At 46.7% G+C, this 11,637-nt stretch overlaps 1 protein-coding gene across 3 annotated transcripts in view; it reads left to right on the forward strand.

Annotated features, from left to right (window-relative positions):
• NEDD9 (neural precursor cell expressed, developmentally down-regulated 9) overlaps nt 1-11,637 on the forward strand; it is a 214,667-nt gene that overhangs the window by 123,217 nt on the left and 79,813 nt on the right. The gene's annotated exons all lie outside the window — the stretch shown is intronic.

Here is an 11,637-nt window from a genome sequence, read left to right on the forward strand (position 1 = left end):
CCATAATCTTTCTAACCATAACAAAAGAGCGGTAAATGTATTGTACAAGAGTGCGATGGAAAAATGTGCTAAAGTATTTCCATAAATCAAATGTAGCACTTTGGCATTGACTCTAAAGCATTAAATTTAGTAAATTAGAACCAGATGATTTTAAAATAGAAACTTACATAACTTTACGGTGTGATTTTTCTTTTCTACACAAGTTTATCTTCATGAAGTTCCCTTGGCCGCTACCGTAATAGGTATTTAAGAAGGAAGGGCAGCGTCTGGGTATTATTCATCTGTGTAATTCCCATGATGCCTAGCATTCTGTTGAGCAATTAGTAAGCACTGGTGGACGGATGAGTGAAATCTTAGCAGTGATTAGCAAGTACAAGTTAATTGGAAAGGCAATATAAAATAAATATTTATACGGATCTGTAGGTAGACAAAACACTGATACCCCACACCTCACAGTAAAAATATGTCTTGCTTCTCCTTTCATAGTGAAATGTGTGCATCTCAATCAATGAATTTAAAATCAAAAGGTGGATCTGCTTCTCATTTGGGCCACCACGCCCCCAGCTACCATCACCCTGGGAAGTTCCTCATCTATAAGTCTCTGTTCTATTTCTGCCATCATAGGAGCCACAGAAAATGTTCCTTTCTGTCATTTCTCCTCTCACACACAATTTCACAACGTAGCTGGTACCTTAAGAAGGACAAGCTGGGAATCAGTGCAACACGGAGACCAAGATGTTCCTAAATGTGGTGCCACATTTAGGGGATACACATGAATAAGGTATAGTCGTCGCCCTTTAGGAGGATACTTTCTGGCAAAAGGGTTCATCGGGACACTGTCATTGAAAATGAAAGAAGCTCAATTCCAACTAGGTTAGGGAGAAAATGTGTTTATTGCCTTATGAATTGGGTTGTCTAAGAATGGACATCAGGTATGGCTTGATCCAGAGGCAGAGACAACAGCATCAGGGTTCTCTCTATTCCACTACTCCAAATATCTTTGCTTCTTTTTTCATGTGGACTCTCTCCCTTACTATAGACACTCTGCACAATGAGGAAAAGAAGTTCACTACCAAACCTAGGTTTACAGACTATGATCCAAAGAAAGAGAGGTCCCCTATCTCCCAAGCTTCATTTACAAAATCTCAAAGAAGATCTCAGATCGACTCTGTGAATCACATGCCAATTTCTTGGGCCTGTCATTGTGGAAAGGAGGATATCTTCTATGACAGACCAGGTCTGGGTGGTTGTTGGGGAATCTTCATTAGCAGACAAATGGAAAGGAGGGTATTTATGCCATAAATATTGAGGATGTAAAACTGACAGGGCTTATTGGATGTGCGAAGACAGTGGGGAAAAAAATCAAAAAATCAGTCTGAACTTTCAATTCTAGGCACCTTAGACAAAAGCAGCATCATAAATAGAGGCAGATTAGTTGGAAACGGACATTGTTTCAATAGCAAGTTCATATGAATATTAGCCAGAGTTCTCTACAGAAACAGAACCAATAAACCAACAGGGTGTGTGTGTGTGTGTGTGTGTGTGTGTGTGTGCACGCGTGTGTGTGTGTGTGCAGATAGAGAAAGAGAGAGAGAGATGGATTTTAGGGAACAGGCACATGATTGTGGAGGCTGACAGGTCCAAAATCTACAGGGCAAGCCGGCAGGCTATAGACCCAGTGAAGAGTTAAAGAGTTGATGCTGTAGCTCAGGTTCAAAGGCAGGCTGGAGCAGAATTCCCTCCTCCCAGGGGGACTTTGTCTCTTAGGGACTTCACCTGATTAGATGAGGCCCACCCACAGGATGGAGAGTAACCTGTTTTACTCAAAGTCTACTGACTTAAATGTCATTCTCGTCTACAACATAGCTTTGCAGCAATGTCTACACTACTATCTGACCAAGTATCTAGGCTCTGTGGCCCACCCAAGTTGACATATAAAAGTAACCATCGCAATCTGTGACTTGGAGGAGTGAGTGAGGTACCTCTGGACTATTTGGGTGCGGTAAGAGGTGAGATTCTGGGACTCAGAACACAGGTCAGGAGACGTGATTTTCATCTACGTAGGAACGAGAGATAGAAAATGGGAAAATGCAGGGTGAGGACAGAACCTGGGGGGGGGGGGGGGGGAGAGCCTACCTGGAAAGGGGCCTGAAGTATTGGTGAGGGAAGGAGAAGAGGAAGAAGAGCCGGCTGCCGTGGAGGCCAGGAGAGGAGGCCGCTTCAAGAGAGGTGGGGGGAGGGAGGGGACGGGAAATGTCAGGAGCTAGGGGAGGCCAAGGGCCCAGGAGGGCCCCCCGCACGGGCCCTCCAAATGTGACCTGCAGACCCCCAGCCGCCAGGCCGCACACTGCACAGGTCCACAGCGAGAGTGAGGTGGCCAGCGAGTACTTCACAGCCCTGACAGCTTTTAGATGGGGGCCATTTATATCGTTAGATTTAATTATAAAGACAACGGACAAGGCTTGTACGTCGTATGTCTCTTGTACTCCGTTTTTCTGATGACGCGTTAAGTATTTTACAGTCCAACTGACTCGTGATGGACTGGGACATGGGAGCCACGGGTGGTTCTCTGTGGACGGCCTGAGAGGCGCCGGCTTGAAGGGTGGTCCGTGGGATGGATGGCAGAGGCCGAGGAGAGGAGGTCCGGCGGGAGGCCACGCCTCAGACTGCTCACTCTGGCCCTCTGGTCGTGGCAGGTGGAAGAGAGACAGCGCCCGGCTTGATGTTGGGGGAGGGAGAGGTGCCAAAGGGAAGATTTGGAGGAACTGGATTGTATCCACACTCGCCTATCCACCGTTATCAGGTATAAAGGTCTACAGTTCTTTCGTAACTCATTTGGTGGCAATACCCGACCTGGATCGGCCCGAGGCAGTGCATAGTCTTCATTTACCCCAGTTGGCATGAATATACGTACGTCTTCCTGCTGGAACACGAACGAGTTTGCAGACTGGATGCTGGCCCAGGTCTCACCGGGAGTTGCGTAGTATGGGGGATAGGTAAGCCTGGTTCTAAAACCTGAAATATTCAGAATTCCACAAACTCGTCTGACCTCCAGGGTTTTGAACAAGGAACTGTGGATCTGTCTTTGGGATGAGGAAGACCTGAACATGTGTGTAGAGAGCAGGATGTGAAAGACTGGGGGTAAAAACGAGAGAAGGGAGAGCGGGAAGCTGAGTCCCAGAGTGGGCTTGGAAGAGAAGAAAATGCCCAGCGCTGTCCGAGTAAGGAGCAAAGATACTTGTCTTCCCAGCGACCAAAACTGCACGGGAGAGGGCTTTTGAAGATGCAGAGGGGCTCTGAGACCACAAAATCTAAAGCGGGGGAAACGGTTCTGCAGAAGAAGCTTTGCTTCGTCCCCTGGCTCTCCACCCTTCGGAAGACCAGCAGCTCCTAAGGCTGGTTAGAGCATGAATTGAGAGAACCGCAGGCACCGGCATTCGAGGAAATCTTTGCAACACCCCCTCTTCTCCACTCCCTAGTTGGAAGTCACAGGGTTCCAGAACACAAGCAAATTAAGGGAACTTACACTCAACATCTGTAAACCCTAGCGGTGCGAGCGAGTGAGCCTTAAGGTCTTGGACACGTTCATTGATTAGCAGGGCTCCCCTTCGGCTTTTCGTACCAGGAAGAGAGCTGCTCTGCATTTCTTAGCCCCAGTGGGCAGAAACGAACGCGCTGTCCACACGCCGCATGGCAAGGGTGGACGCCTTCGTCTCCGCCACCACGACCCGGTGCCCCGCCCACGCTGGAGAGGCATTCATCTTGCAGACAAAATAAAAGATTGCTGAGAGCTGGAGAAGTTTGTTTGCTTTCTAAAATGAATCAAGCTCTTCAAAAGCTTGGCTTGAACAGTGCCGGGTGAGCTGTGTCCCCACATTCCTCTTATCCTGTCTTCCCCCCTCCACCCCCCAAGGCCCTGCATTACTCAGATTCCTTCCCCTCGCTCATCAGCGCCAGCTGGCGGCCGCCTGGGCTGGCCAGACAGGCCCGATGCCCTGGGACGGGGCCCACTGGCCACTCGCTGGCCTCAGCTGGTGAGGGCAGCAAGGGACAGGAGGCCGGCTTCCTTGGAGGGCTGGGTCAGCTGGTCCCTTTTAAGGGGCCAGTGTGGGGTGGGGGGGGGGGGGGGGGGGAAATGCATCTCCAAACCCTGAAGAAATAGTTTCCCCTGTGCCTCCAGGAAAGTGGGTATCTGGTCTTTATTTTTATTTTTTCAGTGTATGAAGTTTATTGTCAAATTGGTTTCCATACAACACCCAGTGCTCATCCCAAAAGGTGCCCTCCTCAATACCGGGTATCTGGTCTTTAAAACACCTTCCTTCCCGCCATGCTCCCTGATTCTTTCCCCCCCCTCCCCCACCTCAGCTTCCATCTCCAGCCCCCACCTCCACCTGGAGCCACGCTGGATGCCGGATGTGGAAGGTGAACCTTAATGGCCCGTGTGCCTGGAGGAGTAGACTGGAAACAGAGCATCCGGCCTCATCCAGGCGCGTGGTCCATAAGCCCCTCTGTTTACCACACCTGGACAGGAGCAGAAAGTGGAGAGGGGAGAGGGGACAGCAAAGCGCCAGCACATCGCGTCACATCTTAGATACAGATGCAAGGAGAGGACAGGAAGACTTCAAACTTAAGAACAAAGAACAAACAGACACGAGCAAGAAGGAAGCCTGGTGCGTTTGTCCCCTCTTACTGAATACGAACTACAGAGCAATGTTACTGTGTCTGGCGGTGCCTTCAGGAAGAACAGGCCATCCTCCACCCGGGCAGCGGATTTCTGTCTATTTGGTGATGGCAGATCACCTTGACCTTTGTAAAGATCCACGGGCTGCAGTTTCTGCCAGCAGAAGAGACTTGCGGGACAGTTTCGGACAACAAATTGTTTGTTCGGACGAACCAAAGCCTGCGATAAGGGGATACCTCACGGGTAGAGAAAACAGGAGAACGCCGTGCCAGGCAGTCTGCACAATCTTAACTAATAAAGTCCTTTTGCTCCGCCGAACATCATTCCTGTGCCCAGCGGGATACATATAAATAGTAGAAATGTAAACCTTTGCCCTCTTGGTTTTCTCATAATTTCGCCCCCGAGTTAACCCCCCAAATCCTTCGAGTAAAGAAAATGCTAAATGCTCAAGCGGGGCCTCATCATTGCTCGTCATATTTTACTACAGTGGAGCAAGTTGACTTGACATGTAATTTAATCTGTTTTGTTTTTTAGTTCTTTGTGGGGGGGGAGGGTTAGTAATTAAAGATTCCAAAGTTATAATAACACTATTATGTCTATATGTATAAAACACCAAAAGCGTCACAATTACACAGTTTTTCAAAAGTCTAGTCGCCAGGGGCAATATACAGGGGTCTCTGTAGGTTTTTAGTAGCATGTGAGTGACACAGGATTACATGTATTTTTTTTCATGCTTTATCAAGGACTGATTGGGGTCTAAGACACTCTCCATTTTAGCACTTCCCCCTTGGGAAAATTAAAAGCCACCTCAAAGAATCTGTGATGGAGGGCAGAAGGCAGTGGGAAAAGCGGGTGGGGGGGGGAGGGAGAGGATGGCATATTTTTAAAAGGGCAATAACAATGACACACTTATAAACTTGGCTGAATAAAAGGGGGCAGTGAGACCTCGTAAAGCTGTCACAGTGTGGGAATCCACCGTGTCATGCAATAAAGAGAAAATCTAGAGGAATCGTTCCTATTCTCTGTTGTTTAGAGCCCCAACCCATCCCAGGTGGCTCGTCACTGAGTGAGAAGAAGAAATAAGTCAGGAAGGCACCAAGTCAGAAGTAGTTTGGGGATCCTGAGGCAACAAGGCTTTTTAAGAAACGCCACCCTCCATTACAAATATTGTAAAATAATGTTTTGAACAACTCTTGCAGAAATCAGAGTTTATCTCTTAGACACTATTGTTAAAAGGGGGGGGGGGTAGGAAGAGAAACTTCAAATAATAATAACAATAATATTAATAATTGTTAAAGGGGAGTGGGGGGAAGGGTTAGGATGGGATGGCCTTCGTGAGTCTCTTTTACCGACTATTAGTGGAGAGAAAGTGAATGAGATCTCCTTTCCCCAGCCCACGAAGAAGCAAGTGTTAGAAACTGTATCTGGAACATCTCTCTAATAATAGACTTTCATTCATTCCAAGAGCTTGACCAGCTCAACAGATAAAAAAAAGGGTGATTGCCTGGAGTGAGAGATGTTCTTTCTTCTGCCTGCTGAAAAGTGACTTATTTTTTCCACGTTGACGTCAGTAAAGGCTGTGAGCATGGAAATGATTCAGGGCTTTGAGAAGACGTACGATGAGACTCAGTTACCTGCATAAATGCAGAAGGGGAGACAGCAAAAACAAGACAGGATCCCCTTTTACAAGTCGCTTGAAATCTCACTGTGGAGAAGAAGTGCCTCCTCGCAGGACAAACAGTAAAGGCAGTACCTAAGCACTAAATGACAAGTGGTACCCATATAGCTATGTACAGAATCATCTGGGGATCTTTTTAAATGGATAGATTCCAAGTCCCCACCCCAGGTCCACTGAATCTATAAGCCTTCATAATTGCTTTTTCAGGGAGGTCAGGTTAGGGAAGTACCAACCTAGCGCACAGGTGAGGGAAGAGAGAGTGGGGTGAGGAAGAGATCAACACTGGAAAGGAAAGGTCTCATGAAGGAGACAGGGTACAAGCCGGGGTAAAGATGGGATCTAGAGAAACACAATGATAAAGGGGGACAGTTCACACAAGTGGGGCTCGAATGTACAGATCGTTCCTCAGTTGGGTTCAGTCCCGCTCTGGTGGAGAAGCTACCTTAGTGACTTGACTGACAAATGGGGTTAGAGGATGCTGGGGAGAAGTATGCACAGTGGTTCAGGTCGCAGACTCGGGAGCCCGAGAGCCTGTCTCCATGTACAGGACCTGCACTCATCTGCCTGTAACTTTGTGCAAGTTGTATGACCTCTCTGGGTCTCAAGTTATGTTACGTGTAGAATTAGGATGCTCCAACCTACCTCGCAGGGTTGCCCTATTAGATAAATACGGAATGAAATCACGTTTGTGATATATAGCATAGGGCCCGGCACCTGTGGGGGGTTTCAACAATCAAGGTTGAAAGGTCAGCTGGAAAACTCTCCGTGGCTCATCTTTTGTTTGAGAAGGTTTCCGGAGATTTACAGGATTGAAAAGTTGCTGCCTCCAATTATTTTTGGAAATAACTTTGTTTTTTGTAGAATTTTTTTTAACCGATAGCAAACTAGAAATGGTGAAACATGGCCCTAGAATGGGTATTTCTAGATTGTTTCTCTGTGGATATACAAGGACCTCTACTCCAGTCTGAACCCGAGGATAGATATATCTTGCACTTTTCTAGGGCATGAGTCAATAAACGTTTCCTGTGGAAAGCCAAATAATAGTGGGGTTTTTTTTTTGTTTTGTTTTTTGGGTTTTTTTTGGTTTTGAAGACTTTACCACTTCTTTTACAACCACCCAAGTCTGCCATTAGAGCTCAAAAGATACCATGTAAAGGAATGGGTGCCCACGTTCCAATAAAACTTTATTTATAGACACTGAAATTTGAATTTCACAGGATTTTCCCATCTCATGAAACATTCTTCTTTGTATTTTTTTTCCCAACCATAGAAAAATGTAAAAACTATTCTTAGCTCATTGGTTGTACAAAGACAGGAGGCCTACAAGCTATAGTTTTCAGACCAAAACATGTCCGGGAGCCAGAACTGGCAATAGGCCTGGAATTGGTTCTGGAAAGTTGCATCTTAGCTCCAATTCCTACAAATGCAAACCCCACGACTGCCCTCAAAACTCGAGTTTTCTCCATTCCTTTCCTGAGCATCACACAGAACCTCAAGATAACATACATCCTTTGATGTTACTTCTGTCCTCGCATTCATTCATTCATTCATTCACTCAGCAGGCATGTAAGTACCTGCAAAGTAGAAGCCTGCAGAGGACACAGAGATGAACAAGATACCACCCTGTCCCTGGGGGGTTCGCCTTGAAGCTGGGACAGCAGAGATCAACCAGGATTATGGCACAATGTGGAAAGGCCTTATAAGAGGACTGTGTTCCAAGTACAATGGGGGCAGAGCGAAGGGAGGGAGGAGTTAGTTCTGAAAGGAGGATGTGGGCAGAGTGGGGGCGGTTGGCAAGGAACCACAAAAGGGTTCGTGTGGGGGCTCCGCCTGACAGCTGAAGTGAGAAGAGAGGACTTGCCAGGCAGAGGAACCCATCTGTGCAAACTCAGGAGAGTACAAGGGTGTCTTGGAATTGGTGAGTCCCCCTTGTTTGGCTGGAGTGTGGGATGTGGGGTAGGGGGGATGGGAGAAGATGAGGCCAGAAAGGAAGGGTGGGCCCAAATCACAGTCCAGGCCAAAAAGTCTGCAGATTTTGTTTGTAAAGGCGTTGAAGTATCCCCAGCGGTTTTTAATCATAGTAGCAACGTGTCCTGCTCTGTACTCTAGAAAGTAAACAGGTAGCAACGTGGAATATAGATTCCAGCAGGGAGAGATGGCGGGCCAGGGAAACTACAAAGGAATGACTGGAATAGATCAGACAAGAGAGACAGAGAATGGACCTGAAACGCTGATCGCTGTTACGAGCCAACCAACCTGGAGGCACCCTGTGTGAGGCACCCAGCCCTCAGAGCAGCAGTTTCGTCCGCTTTAGAGGTGACTGTGCTAGATTCCCGAGGTCACTTCCTGCCCTCACTTGTTCTGACTTTGCCCTTACTTTTAGAGAGCAGCCACATGGGTTCCCCCCAAGTTGTGCATAGGAGAATCTCTTCTCTCTAGCATCTACACGATTTTTTGCTATCTCCATGCCCATGGCCATGGCGGCTGGAAAATCATTTGGACAGCATCTGGTGCCACTTCCCCCTCGCTCCTGCCTGTATCAGTGTCTGGGGAGATAGAGCCCTTGACAGACAAGCAGGCGGGTGGCAAGGCTGACGGGCGGACACAGTATTGGCGAGCACAGGGTAGGACCCGAGCCCCAGCATCCCGGCCCATTTTAGGAGGCTACCCGTGGGGGTATGAGGGCGGTCCCATAAACCAATCGGCAATGTTTACACAGCATAGGTTAAACAGTGATTTTGGCATCCAAAAATCTCAGGTAATAGGCGGGGATGGGGCTGTTTTTCTATTCAGTGAGAGAATTTGTGTTTCCCCAGGGGGCTTTGAAGGAAACATATTAAATAACTAAGTACTAATAAAGCAGCTAAATACTAATAAAGTCATGACAACTATCTGCATTATGTAAGCTGTGTTAAGACCAGAGCTCAATATTTTAACTAATAGCCTGCTGCCCTTGAGTGTTTAAACAAAGGGTAAAAACAGAGAAACAGATCACATCATTCTCTGCTCAAATCGCTGCAGTGCCTTGCTGTGGCAGTCAGGAGAAAATCCAAGTGCTACCGCCTACCTGTCTGAGTCTCACCCACCCGTTTCCCAATCCCCCCAGGAGCCCAACTCCAGCGCCCTGGCTTTTGTGCTGTTCTTAAACACACCCAGCTCATTTCCACTCCAGGCGCTTTCCTCTATCTGGAATGTTCTTTCCCCAGATGTTTGAATGGATCCCTCATGTCCTTCATATTGAAGCAGAAATATTACCTCCTTAGAGGGGCTTACGTGACCACGTTCTAAACTAAGACACCCCCCACACACACACACCTGCTAACCCTTCTCTGTTTCCCTCTAGCAATTTTCCCTGCTTAACTTTAATTCGTGGCATTTATCACTCCAAACTGTATTACATATTCATTTAATTATTGCCCTCCACTCCCAGTGAGCCGTAAGCTCCATGAAGGTAGGAGCTTTGTGTGGGCGGCTCCTGTATCTTCCCCACCTGGAACGGTACCCAGCACGTGGTAGGTGCTCAATCGATATTTGTTAAATTACAAAGTGTCCTGCGAAAGAATGACACACGGATGAGGGCACCCGTCTGCCTTTTTCTCAATGCCTACCACACTTAAAATATTGACAAGAGTCTAATAGTAATAACAGCTACAATTAAAAATTAAGTGAATATTAATGCTTACATAACATATCATAATAATGTCATATACTATAGTAATAAAATAATATATGATGCATTTAAATATTAAAACAATAATAATGGAACATTAATAAGTGAACATTTATTAAGATCTTACTCTGTGCTGGGTAGTATTAACTTCTATCCACACTATCTCATTTAATACTCATTATAACCTAGCAGGTAGGCATTATTATTTTCTCCATGTCATACTTCAGGGCACCAGAATCAAGAAGTTAAGACATTTGTTGAGACTATCACAGTATATCCGACTGCAGTGTGACTAACGCTGATCCAAACTCCCCTGAAATGAACTTCAGGTAGATTCCAAGTGTCTACTGAAGAGGAGAAAAGCAGGAAAGCAAGGGGGCCACTTAGTACGATTTAAACTTTCTAGCTAGAGAATGAAATGACAAAAAGCCCTAGCAAATGCTTTGGAAACTGAAAGCATTTGGGGGTGAGATAGTGTTGGCCTATTCAGTGGTACTCATCAAACAGAACAGAAAGCAGATTCAGCCCTACTGCTTAGGAAGCCAAAGGAATGTTATCTAGATCTTCTGGAGGCCACAAGACTCATCTTACAGATGGGAAGGACTTTGACTGATCCAGGCAGACACCAAAAACAATTTCCTGCAAACTAATGACTCTCCCATAAGACGGTAGGACTGTTAGGAAGATCCTTGTAGTACAATATGCTGCATGCTTAATTTGTGTTCAGAAAGACCTTGCAAAATCACTCAGGCTTATTGAGCTAAATGAGGAAAAGCAAAGTCCAAGTCTGAGGCCTGAATGGGTGTATCAACCTCATTATGACCAGTGGGGCGGGGGGAGGGGGTCACGTCCAAGGAATCGGTGCCTTATTAAACTGTGATCTGGAGCCTTGTATCTGGAAGCCACTTTTGCAGGGTAGCTGCTCCCCTGTTCTATTTGTTTGGATCATAAAAGTAAAAGTTTAATTCACTGGGAATTTTGGGGGCAGGGGAATCAAACTGATTCTGATCCAACTAGGTCAGGAAAAAAAAAAAAAAGAGATGATTTTTCCATCCAGGTCGTGTAGTCTGCTTGGAGTCCATCCCACTCAGGGACAGCTATTGTCTGAAATCACCGAGTCTCAATCCTGAGACCCAGTGAAAAGGAATTTTCCCCTCTCTCTGCTTCATCCTTTAGAAGAGTCACTAAATGTGACCCTTTCTGTCTTCTCCTGGGTGATGTCTTTCTCTATAGAAATCATGAGGCTGAACCGAATGTTCTGTGCTTCAGTGGAGAGACTGGGCTTTTAAACCAGGCTCCTCAAACAGTGGGCATTTTTTTTGTTTCCCCGATAATAAGTGTTGGTGGGTTAATGGGTCATCTTCAGGAGAGAGGTCAGAAGGAAAAACACTGCAGTGTTCAAAGCTGGAGCTGGCAACGCCAGCCATCAAAGAACACACTACTCAGTGGACAGCCATGATGTATAGGGCATGCACCGGCCAGCCTCATCTAAGGGGTCACATCTAACCTTTATCCTCAGCAAAGCCAGAGGAGATCACTGAATGTGGCTGACACTCAACTCGGAGGCCCTGGTGAGAAGCCGGCTAGGAAAGCCCTGGTGCCTGTGCT

This window comes from Panthera uncia (genome assembly GCF_023721935.1).
Source record: "Panthera uncia isolate 11264 chromosome B2 unlocalized genomic scaffold, Puncia_PCG_1.0 HiC_scaffold_25, whole genome shotgun sequence".
In the NCBI taxonomy this organism is placed as follows: domain Eukaryota; kingdom Metazoa; phylum Chordata; class Mammalia; order Carnivora; family Felidae; genus Panthera; species Panthera uncia.